Genomic DNA, 10,482 nt, shown 5'->3' on the forward strand with positions numbered 1-10,482 from the left:
AGGACTTTGTCACCTTGCTAAAATATTTAAATTGTTGGTCCATCAATTCCTGGTTTTGGCTAATGCTTTCAGTGCAGTTTGAACTTTTTCCTTTAGCATCATTGGTGCTGATTGCTAATTGATTCTGCCTCCTGAAATGCTGGGATGTCGACGGGTTCTTCTTGGTACAGTGACTGTGCATTCTTTCCATCTTTTTTTTATGCTTCCTGCATTTGACAGTACTTTGCCTATAGTATCGTTCAATATTGCAACTCAAGGCTTGACTTTTTTCTTGAGTTCTTTCAGTTTCAGATATGCTGAGCATGTTCTTCCCCTTTGGTTTTTTAACTCTGGGTCCTTGACATTTCATTATAACACTTGACTTTGTCTTCTCGAGTTGCCCTTTGAAATTTTCTGTTCAGCTCTTTGCTTTCCTCCTTTCTTCCATTTGCTTTAGCTACTCCATATTTAAGAGCAACTCTCGGAGTCTCTTCTGACATCCACTTTGAGTTGTCCTTTCTCCCCTGTCTGTGTAATGACCTTTCCTTTCTTCATGAATGATGTTTTCATGTCATCCCACAGCGCATCAGGTCTTCTGTCATCCATATTCAATGTGTCAAATCTGTTCTTCAGATGTTCTCAAAACTCAGGTGGGAGAGACTCAAGGTTGTATTTTGGCTCTCATGGACTTGTTTTCATTGTTTTCAGCTTCATCCTGAACTCACATCTGAGCAACTGATACTCTTTCCCACAGTCAGCCCCTGGCCTGCTTTGAACTGCTGACATTGGGCTTCTCCGCCATGTCTTCCCATAGATGTAATCAATGTGGCTTCTGTGTATTCCATCTGGAGAAGTGCATGCATGTAGTCACCTTTTGTGTTTTGAAAAATGGCATTTTCTATGAATAAGTTGTCGGTCTTGCAAAGTTCTATCATGTGATCTCCAGCTTCATTTCTATCACCAAGTCTTCATGTTCCACATACTGTTTCTTTCTCTTTGTTTCCAACTTTTGCATTTCAATCGCCAATAACGATCAATGCATCTTGATGGCATGTTTTATCAACTTCAGACTGAAGTCATTGGTAAAATTCTTCCATTTTTTTTCATTACTAGCTTTTGTGGTTGACGCATAAATATGAATAATAGTGGTATTGATTGGGTTTCCCTGAAGGTGGATAGATATAATCCTATCACAGACAGCATTGTACTTCATGATTGATTTTACAATCTCCATTTTGGCAATGAATGCTACACCATTCCTCTTGATTGTGTTATTCCGGCATAGTGAATCATATGATTTTCTGATTCAAAATAGCCGGTACTAGTCCATTTGAGCTCACTATGCCTAGCATATCGATCTTTACATGTTCCATTTCATTGTGACCATTTCCAACTGGCCTCAGTTCATACTTCGCACATTCCAAGTCCTGATCAGTAGCAGATCTTTGCAGTTGTTTCTCTTGACCTTGAGCTGTGCCCCATCAGCAAATGAGATCCTGAAGGCTCCCCTCCCACAGGCTTTACCTGACTTATGTCACCAAGGTCAACATCAGCCCCACCTCAGTCCCAGTTTGAGTGTCCTCCAACCAGAGGCGCCCATCCTCTGGCACTATCTCTCAGGATGTTCTGCTTCCATTCAGGAGGCCTTATGCATCTCACAAGACTTCGAAGCCGTGCATGAGGTTTTCAGTGGCTTCTTCCTCTGAAGTGGGTAGCCTGGTCCATCTTCATTGTCTTTCCTTAGTCTGGAAGCTCCGCGGAAATCTGATCCCTTTGAGTGACCCCGCTGGCATTTGAAATACCATCACCATAGCTTCCAGCCGCACAGCAACACACAGCTGCAGGGATAGGAAACCAAGCGCAAAGCACTAACCTTTTGGAGGCACAAAGGAAGACAGAGTGGCTGTGATGTTCGAAGACTTCTTTGTGTGAGAAAATCAAGAAGAAGTGGGAAATGGTCCTGCAGTTTGGGGTATTGGGGCTTGATCTATCATGCGCTTTGATATATCGCCATGACAAAAATTCTACACTAAGAATCATCAAAATATCTTGAATTACTATAGGCAGTCTCGCCAGTTGACAAAAAAAGACACTCTTAGGTCTTTACCAGTCTCTCTGTCTCTTTATATGTCAAGGTTTAGCATTCCCATACTCAGTCAGTCTTATACAAGCCTCATGCAATATTAATATGTTTATGCAACCCTTTCTGTGCTTGAAGCAGCAGCAAATGTTCCTGGTGTGCGAGGCATGAGGAGAATAATGTTCTTTCGCTCTCGCAGGAGAAAGTCCAGCTCCAGAGCAGTGTCTGTCTTGCCCTCGGTGATTAATAGGGACAATAAATAATATCTTGCTCTCCTCAGCTATCTGCTACCTACCTCCTCAAGACCCTCAACTATTGACCAAGCACTGAGCAGAGGCACTCCCTGGTCTCTTTGCTACATGGAGCAGAGAATTGGCCTGGCACTCGGTATGCTGTACCTAAGCTCAAGGTTGCAATTCTGCAGGCACGTGCTACATTTGAGTTACTCCGATGTCAACCCTTGAACCCATTTTCAGGGCATGATAATGGTGCATGGTTTCAGAAAGGTTTACCGTTAGCTGCTCTTTTACTACAGAAGATTGATTTCCAAATAGATGTACTCACCTCCAAGTGTTGGAAACAAACAGAAAAATCTGTCTCAATCCAGTAACTTTCAACCAGTGATCATACACATTTGGTGGAGTAAATAGTGCTCGAAGGCAGAGGGAGGCTTAGAGACATCAAGTAATGGTCTTTGAACAGCACACAGTTCAGAAGCTACTCTTCGTGCATAGCTTGCCAAGCCCAGACCCATTACAATATCAGCATTAAGAGGAAAGTCTCAAAGATGATTTTATATATGAAGAACCAAGGTCCAGGGAGGCTTTTAAAAAGTGGGCAAGCTTCCTAATTTGTGGCTCACTGGCTAACAACAACAACAACCCCCATTGATTATATCGAAGAAGGAAGGTAAGCCAAACATGCCCAACAAAAAGCACGCATGCTCCATGAGGTCCACTGTAATGATCTGATGTTCTTGAAACATACAACTCTCCTCTATGATGAGTTGCTATCAAATGTTGATTTCTTTGCAGAGTTTACATACTATAGATGCTTCCAGAGATCATTTCTACATACTGAATTTGAACTGTATAGTTGGTTCTGTTGGCCAGAGGGCAAGGTCTGAGAATTAATTAGTAGGTGTAAGCTCTATAGGGGGTGATGAAATAGGTCTACTGAGAAACTGAACACTTCCCTGCTGTACTGTGGTAGCTTACACATTTCTAAGATGTGGAAGCTGCGTCACCAGTATTTTATATACCAAAAGGGCTATCCATGGTGAAGAAGTTCCCGGAGCACTTCCGGACTAAGGCAAACTGGGTAGGATGATCTGGTCATCTACTTCCAAATATTAGACAATGAAAATCACAGAGTACTGTCCTAGATTGTCACTCTCTTCCTTTGGCGGACTACCAGGAGAGACTCATCACCTGAGAAGACATCCTGTTTGGCAAAGTGGAGGACCAGAAAAGGTTAAGAAACAAACAAACAAACAAAACCCCTCAGCGAGGTGGATTGACAAAGAGCTGAAGGATGACATGGAACTGGGCAATGTTTCATTCTGTCAACATGGTGCCAAGAGTCCCTGACAATTCAATGACAGCTGACAACAAACAAAAACTGGAAAGTGGGTCTCTCACCCCTTCCCATCACTGGCTTTACCAGGGGGCTTAGGATGACATCTAAATGAACCCAGCACTACGTTCTTAGGGGGAGCTGGGGCTGAGATGGTAGATGCTGGGGTCCATTTCAAGGCTAGAGAGTGGGTCTGGGAAAGGCTGGTCATTTCTAAGGGGAGAGAGTCAGTACATTCCCGATCCTCAGTCCCACCAAGCAAGTTTACCCAAGTGTTAGGCTTCCCACAGGAGTTGTCCTGAGGGCTGATTCTTTGGACTCCAACTATAGATCTGCATTGCTATGGACAAGGTGGGTTCACTACCAAGATCACGCCTACCTAAGAGGGGAAGTGCATTATTCATTAGCTTCCTTCTCAGGGAGCAGTGAATCCATCCTTAAACTATCGGTGTTCGGTGTTCGAAAACTCCAAAACAGCGGCTGCTCCAGGGATTCCGACGCCTGTTGCTCTAAGCGATGGGAACATAAGTCTACTCTCCAGTCCAGCATGCCAGGATCTCGGAGAGTCTCCCTCCCTACTGGGTTTGGAGCTCTCATCTCCACAGGCATCTCAGGAAATGCCCTGGGCTGATGACAGCAAAAGAGCTGTCAGCCTCAGGGTGAAGATTTGAGATTTCCATTAAGAGGGTGCCATAATTTGTTGCCTCTCCCAAGGCTGTGCTTTCCAATCTGGGCATCCTTCACTGCTCCCCTGGCACACTGAAGTGGCATGGAGCCACTGGCAGCTGAGAAGATTACTGTGGGTTTGGCTCCGGATGATTGAAGACAGAAGTTGTGCCACCTCTCTCCCCTTACAAGGAGTGAGTGTTTCATTCAGGCTCTTGATGCTTAACATCCTCAGAAAATCTTTCTTATTTCTAAACAAATACGTGCTTTGCTCTTTCACAAAGAAAACAATAGGAAGGAGGTCTCTCCACTTCTAAATGAATTAATCATTCCATGGGGCAGACATTCCCAATCTTCAGAAAGTAGAATAGCTGCTAATATAGTCTAGTTTAAAAAAAAAATCACAGGTCGATTTCCAGGACCTGCACATAATCCAATATTCTCCACTGATAATCATTATTTCCTAGGCCTAGCATGTAGTCAGGAGGCCACTCCTCAAGGGAAGGATGCGGTTTTCTATTCCCATAAAGAATTACAGTCTTGAAAGCCACAAAGGCAGTTCTACCCTGTCCTGTAGGGTTTCCATGAGTCGGAACTGACTTGATAGCCAGGAGTTTAGTTTTGAGTTTTGAGCACGTGGTAAGATCCCACCGGGGAAAGTAGGTCTAGGGTTTTCGAAAGAAACTTCAAGGAATGAGTACTATTGGTAGAAAGTCTTCTCCAGTCCCAAGTCTGGACGTCTGCTACCCATGCCATTCACCCATCAGCACTGAGAGCCTCAGCAGCATCTGGGAGTTGGCTGGAAATGTCTTCTCTCAGGCCACCTGCATTAGACTGTGTATTTCAACATGTTCCCACGGCGGATGTACTTTAAACTTTGGAGAGCCCTGCTCTAGATCTTCTTTCTCCTGTGCTCTTATATCTGATGACTCCACTATAGGTCGAACTCCTAACTCCCAACCATCAAGTCTTCCTTTGTAGTGGATGCATGGTACCCCATCCTGACCCCAGCCCTAACAGTGTTGGCCCAAACCGTCGTATCTTTTGTGGCTTCTCCTCCCACCCTCCTCTCATCTAGCGCTTGTATTGTAGAGCACGCATTTCTCCAAATACAACACCTTCCCAAGGTTCAACACCTAAGAGTTAGCCTTGGGACTTGATAAAAATCACATAACTTGCCAGGACTGCAGTTTCCCTGGATGTTAAATGGCAATATACATATGTGTCACTCTCTATGGGACACACATCAGGAGAACAAATGAGGCCATTCATATTTAATAGCACTCATTATTATACAGTGAGCACAAGGCATTGTTTGTGAGCGTCTAGTCAGGGTTAATAGCCTATACCTCCTGAATAGGTTAGCCACATTTTCAACACACACTTACCAGTAATTCTGGGAGTGTTAGAGAAGTGGGGGGAAAGAGGGGTGTCTCACAATGCTCTCCAATTGAGCCAGGTCTGATCATTCGACTATCTGAGGGTGTTAAACTTTATGAAGAACTTTGAACAGCAGAAAAAGAAACGAGTAAGGACGAGTCTTCAACACTGCAGTGGTGAGTTCTTTGTCTACGTTGTAACCACCATGAAAATGTAGGTCCAAGGGACAGACATGTGGGGCATCTTAACCAGCACCCAGGAGAGACGCTTGGCATAATTCAGGACACTCAGCTGCCAAGTCCACAGGCGTCTGCACTAATCACAGGAAGGTGAGAGTGGGTGGCAACTCCAAGCAGAGGGCAAGGCAACTCCAGGAGCTGGGAATGGGAGCCCCAGGGCCTCAGCTCTGGCAGGAGGACTCACCAGCAAGAGTACACCCGGAAGAGAGATGCAGAGCTCAGTGGGTCTGAAGCAACGTGTGGGGAATAAGAAGGGGTAGAGCTCTCACGGACCCAAACAAGCGAAGAACAACCAAGAGGCCCCAAACACACTGTCTTTGGAGGTGGGTGGGTATGCAGAACGCAGGCAGACCAAGCACTGCCTGTCATGCCTCACCACACTACATGTCTGGGTATTTTACCCCTGAAATCCCAAAGCTCCCGGGTGCAGCTTCCAACAGGCAGTAGGAAATGAAGAGCCCTCGCTTCCTCAGTGCACAGATCCAGCTAGCAGCCATTGTGTCTGGTGTTGAATGGCCACCTATCCGTGATTGTGACCATCTGGCCTACATATACCTACAGGGCACCTGGTGGGCAGGGATGACAGGAGCACACAGATAAAGGCCAAACGTGGCAGTGGCACGGAGCTCTGAGGAAATGTGTGGGAATGGACTTGGCAAAGACAGGGAGAAAGAGCATGCCCAGCAGAGGCAGGAAGCCAGGCAAGAGAGAGGGGCCCCCAAGGAAGGTGAATGTGGACACGGTGGGGAGGCGGAGTCACCCTGGAGGTCTGCTGGAGGACATGACTTCCAGGGCACTGTCGGGTTCAAGCCACTTAGAAGTCCTCATGCCTGGAGGGGGCAATGAGCAGCAGGCCACACGTTCTTCTCTGCTCTGTCAGAAAACACAATGCACAGGCAGTTCAGCCCTGGGCCCAGCATCTCTCTCTTCCACCAACACCCCTCACAGCACCTGTGTGGGGACCAACTCCACATCAATAATGTAGCAGCCTCCAGGCTTGGTCCTGAATCTGAAAGGGGCCAGGAAAGAAAGAAAAGCAAGCTCTCTTTCCATTATCATTTCAATCTTTGGACATAGTAGTCTCTCATGCCCTACAGTCTGAATTTTCACTGGTTACATTGAAGAATTCAGAGCCATGTATTTTCCATGTTCTAAGCTTTCTGAGAGAAATTACACATAATGAACTAAGTCTGATAGCAAGGACCATTCAGTATCAAAACCAAGCCAAATTCACTGCCATTGAGTGAATTGTGACCCACGGTGACCCTGTAGGAGAGAGTAGAACTCCCCGTGTGGCTTTCTGAGGCTCTAAATCTTTACATGCGTAGAAAGCTTCATCTTTCTCCTTCAGGGCAGCTGCAGGTTTCAAACTGCTGACCTTGCAGTTTGCAGGCAGACTCAAAACTACACTCTCTTATTCAGCATCTCCTGGCTTGAAAATTCACCTACACCCCAGCATCACAAAGTCCAGCCATTGACAGTCTGGATGCCATCGTTTCGGGAGGCTAACTGACATGGCTTCTGGAGACCCCTGAAAGAGATTTTCATTAGCTGTATCAACCTCCCATTAGCCTAGCCCAGTCCTCATTTTCTCAGGCAAAGAAGCATCATTGAATCCTGTAAAATCAATAGGACAGAGGAGGGCAAGTATAGAGAAACATTTTGTAAACTGCAAAAGATCGTTCAGATGTTTGCTACATTATTAAGGTAAATCTGGAATGCGAGACTCCAAAAACACTAGTGAAATTAGATCGTGTGTCCACCAAGGTCACAAGATGGATGAGGTCAAGGTCATTGCCAGTTCAGCCAAAGCTGTTTGAGGACAATGTGAGAAGGACAAGGCTCTCTGCCACGGAGCTCTCGTCGCCAGGCAGGTTTACTGTCTACATGGCACCTACGCAATGAATAAAAACCTGAAAAGAAAAAGTAAAAAACCAGCTGAGTTGGCCAGGTTCTGTGGGCTTGACAATGTCAGAGAGCCAGTCTCATCAATTTTCTCAACTGATTTGACAGGATGTTTGGTAAATGAGTTGACAGAGCTAGAAGCAGGAGGGCCAACTCTAAACAATGAGGGCAATGCTAACAGGAAGAAAGCAGATTGGATAGGAGGGGTGGTAGAGATTTCCCAAAGTTAACAATGAAGTTGGTTTAGTGTAAGGTAACCAGATGTCCCGCTAATAATCCCAATTTTTAACAATTTGTCACGCGCCCCGCGGCGTTTTAAAACAGTCCCGATTTTTGGAAAGAATGCACAATAAGCTAAGGTATACGGTTTGCGGCTGCCATGTGGCTATTTCTCCAGGATATGAGTTTTATCAATGGTGTCCTGCTTTACCAATGTTAAAATCTGGTCACCTTAGTTTAGTGGTCATCTCTACTGCCCGTATAATAGCCCTTCTATCAGGTTAAAAATCAAGATGAAAAACTGAGACGACAATGATACAGACTGTGTCTAGAAACGTGAACAAATAAAAAGAGTGAGAAGTGAGGAAGGGAGATGGCAGAGAGAGAGAGAGAGAAGGATGGGATTCTCCATTCCCTAATTGGCAATTGGTCCCAATCTATTTTACTCTAGTGTAAAAGTCTTTCCCAGGGCTTCAAAAATGGTTTATTCTGGTTCTACCGGCTACTGAGAATTTATTTGCCTTTCTACACCAGATATACTGAATCCAAATGTCCATGTTAACAAGAGCCCCAGGAGATTCCTATAGACTTTTGTATATCTGGTTAAAACACAGATTCAGAGTCAGCTTATCTGGGGGAAAATGCAAACTCGTAGCCGGGGGTCAAACTGGAAGGAATCCCTTGGAAGCCTGGATCCTACCACCTCCAACTCCCTGCCCTGGAGTCATTGCTGCTAGTGACCAAGACAGTTGCTGTGGACAGGAATAGAAAGGCCAGTCTTTCTCCCTCATAGCAAAGCCGCTGGTGGTTTCGAAGTGCTGTCCGTGCAGATCACAGCCCAAAGGGTAACCACTCGACCACCAGGATTCCTTGGTCTGGCTGAAGGGCCAGAGGTCCCTGATCTGCCCTCAGAACTAAAAGTATCATCAACTACAACAAAAAAGAGAAGCTCACACTTTTACTTGCAATCCTGGCAGGTAAAATTCCATTTGCCAAACCTTTCAAAAGAACACAAAGGCAGTGTAACTCACTCAGTGCTCTCAGGAAAGAAAACGGCCCCATTAGGACAGCTCCCCAAAGCCTTGCCATTTAAGTCCAATAAGAAGGCAACCATCACTCAGGCTGGGTTGGTGAGTGGGTAAATCAAGTGGTGACAAGGAAACAAGCGATTCTGACCCATGTCTTTTCATGTAGCGAAAGGGCTTGAGCACCCTGCTGGCAGTCAGCAAATAATAAATAACAGCCTGGGTGGAGGCAAATTTCAAGGCTCTTTTTGGCTTCCAGTTGATACAGAGGCTGAGAGAGTGGAAGAAAATGGAAGGATCAGGAGCAGGAAGGATTTAGTAGCTATATTCTTTTACCTAGACGTACAGGCATCAGAAAGGACAGGCCTTTCCATCTGTGATTCCTGCAACCACTACCATATCTATGCTCAAAGCATAATATCACAGTGGACCCACTCCATGCCCTCTCCACTCCCGTACGAGATGAGGATTCGTTCGTTCTATGGTCCAGGGCTGAGAAGAAAGATGCAGGGCCTTTCATCCCTCTCTGGTAATTACTGCTGCGTGTCCGGGGTCGTGCAGTGAGAAGAGCCCTGGTAGGGTATGGGGTTAGGAGTTGGGGAGCTAACTCCATGGTCAGCAGTTTGAAACCACTAGCCACTCTGAGGGAGAAAGATGAGGCTTTCTACTCAGAAGAGACCAGTCCCAACAGAAGGTTATCACATTGGTAAAGTAGAAGGGCGGGGATAAAGAGGAAGGCCCTCTGTGACCTGGGTTGAGACAGTGGTTGCAACAATGGACTGGAACATAAGAACAACGGTGAAGAGGATGGCCCAGGATGATGATGCAGTGTTTCACCCTGTCACACACAGTGTTGCGATGAGTCAGACCAGACCCCACACACCTAATAACAGCAAAGAGGCACAATCTCGGAAACCCACAGGGGCATGTCTACTCTGTCCTATTGAGTCTCTCTGAGTTGCAATCTCTTCGATGGCAGTCAGTGGGAGAATGAGTGAGGGAGTGAGTCGTCCTGCATATTGAAGTCTTGGTCACTCACGGGATTGTTGACGTTCTGAACCCACCAGTTGCTCCACGGGAGAAAGTTGTGGTCGTCTGCCACCATCAACATCTACAATCTTGAAACCCCATGGGGTCGTTCACCTCTGCCTCTCGGGGCAGTATGAGTTGGCGTACACTCAAAGGCAATGAGTTTTGTGATTAATACGGTGGGAAATACTGATGCTTCACCCAGATCCCTCGGTAAACCCTTTTGCTGCTGCCTGTACTGGTACGTCCTCCTCCTTAAATCTACTTTGCGGGGGAGGGAGAAAGTGCAACACCCTTTGCCTCGAGTCAGCACAATTTTAAGAGAGAACTTATGCTTTAAAGTCCCCTTGTGAGAGCGGACTACAACATAACATCTGCAGAATTT

This window comes from Echinops telfairi, unplaced genomic scaffold, assembly GCF_000313985.2.
Source record: "Echinops telfairi isolate 266 unplaced genomic scaffold, ASM31398v2 ScPeMD7_10;HRSCAF=50, whole genome shotgun sequence".
NCBI lineage: Eukaryota > Metazoa > Chordata > Mammalia > Afrosoricida > Tenrecidae > Echinops > Echinops telfairi.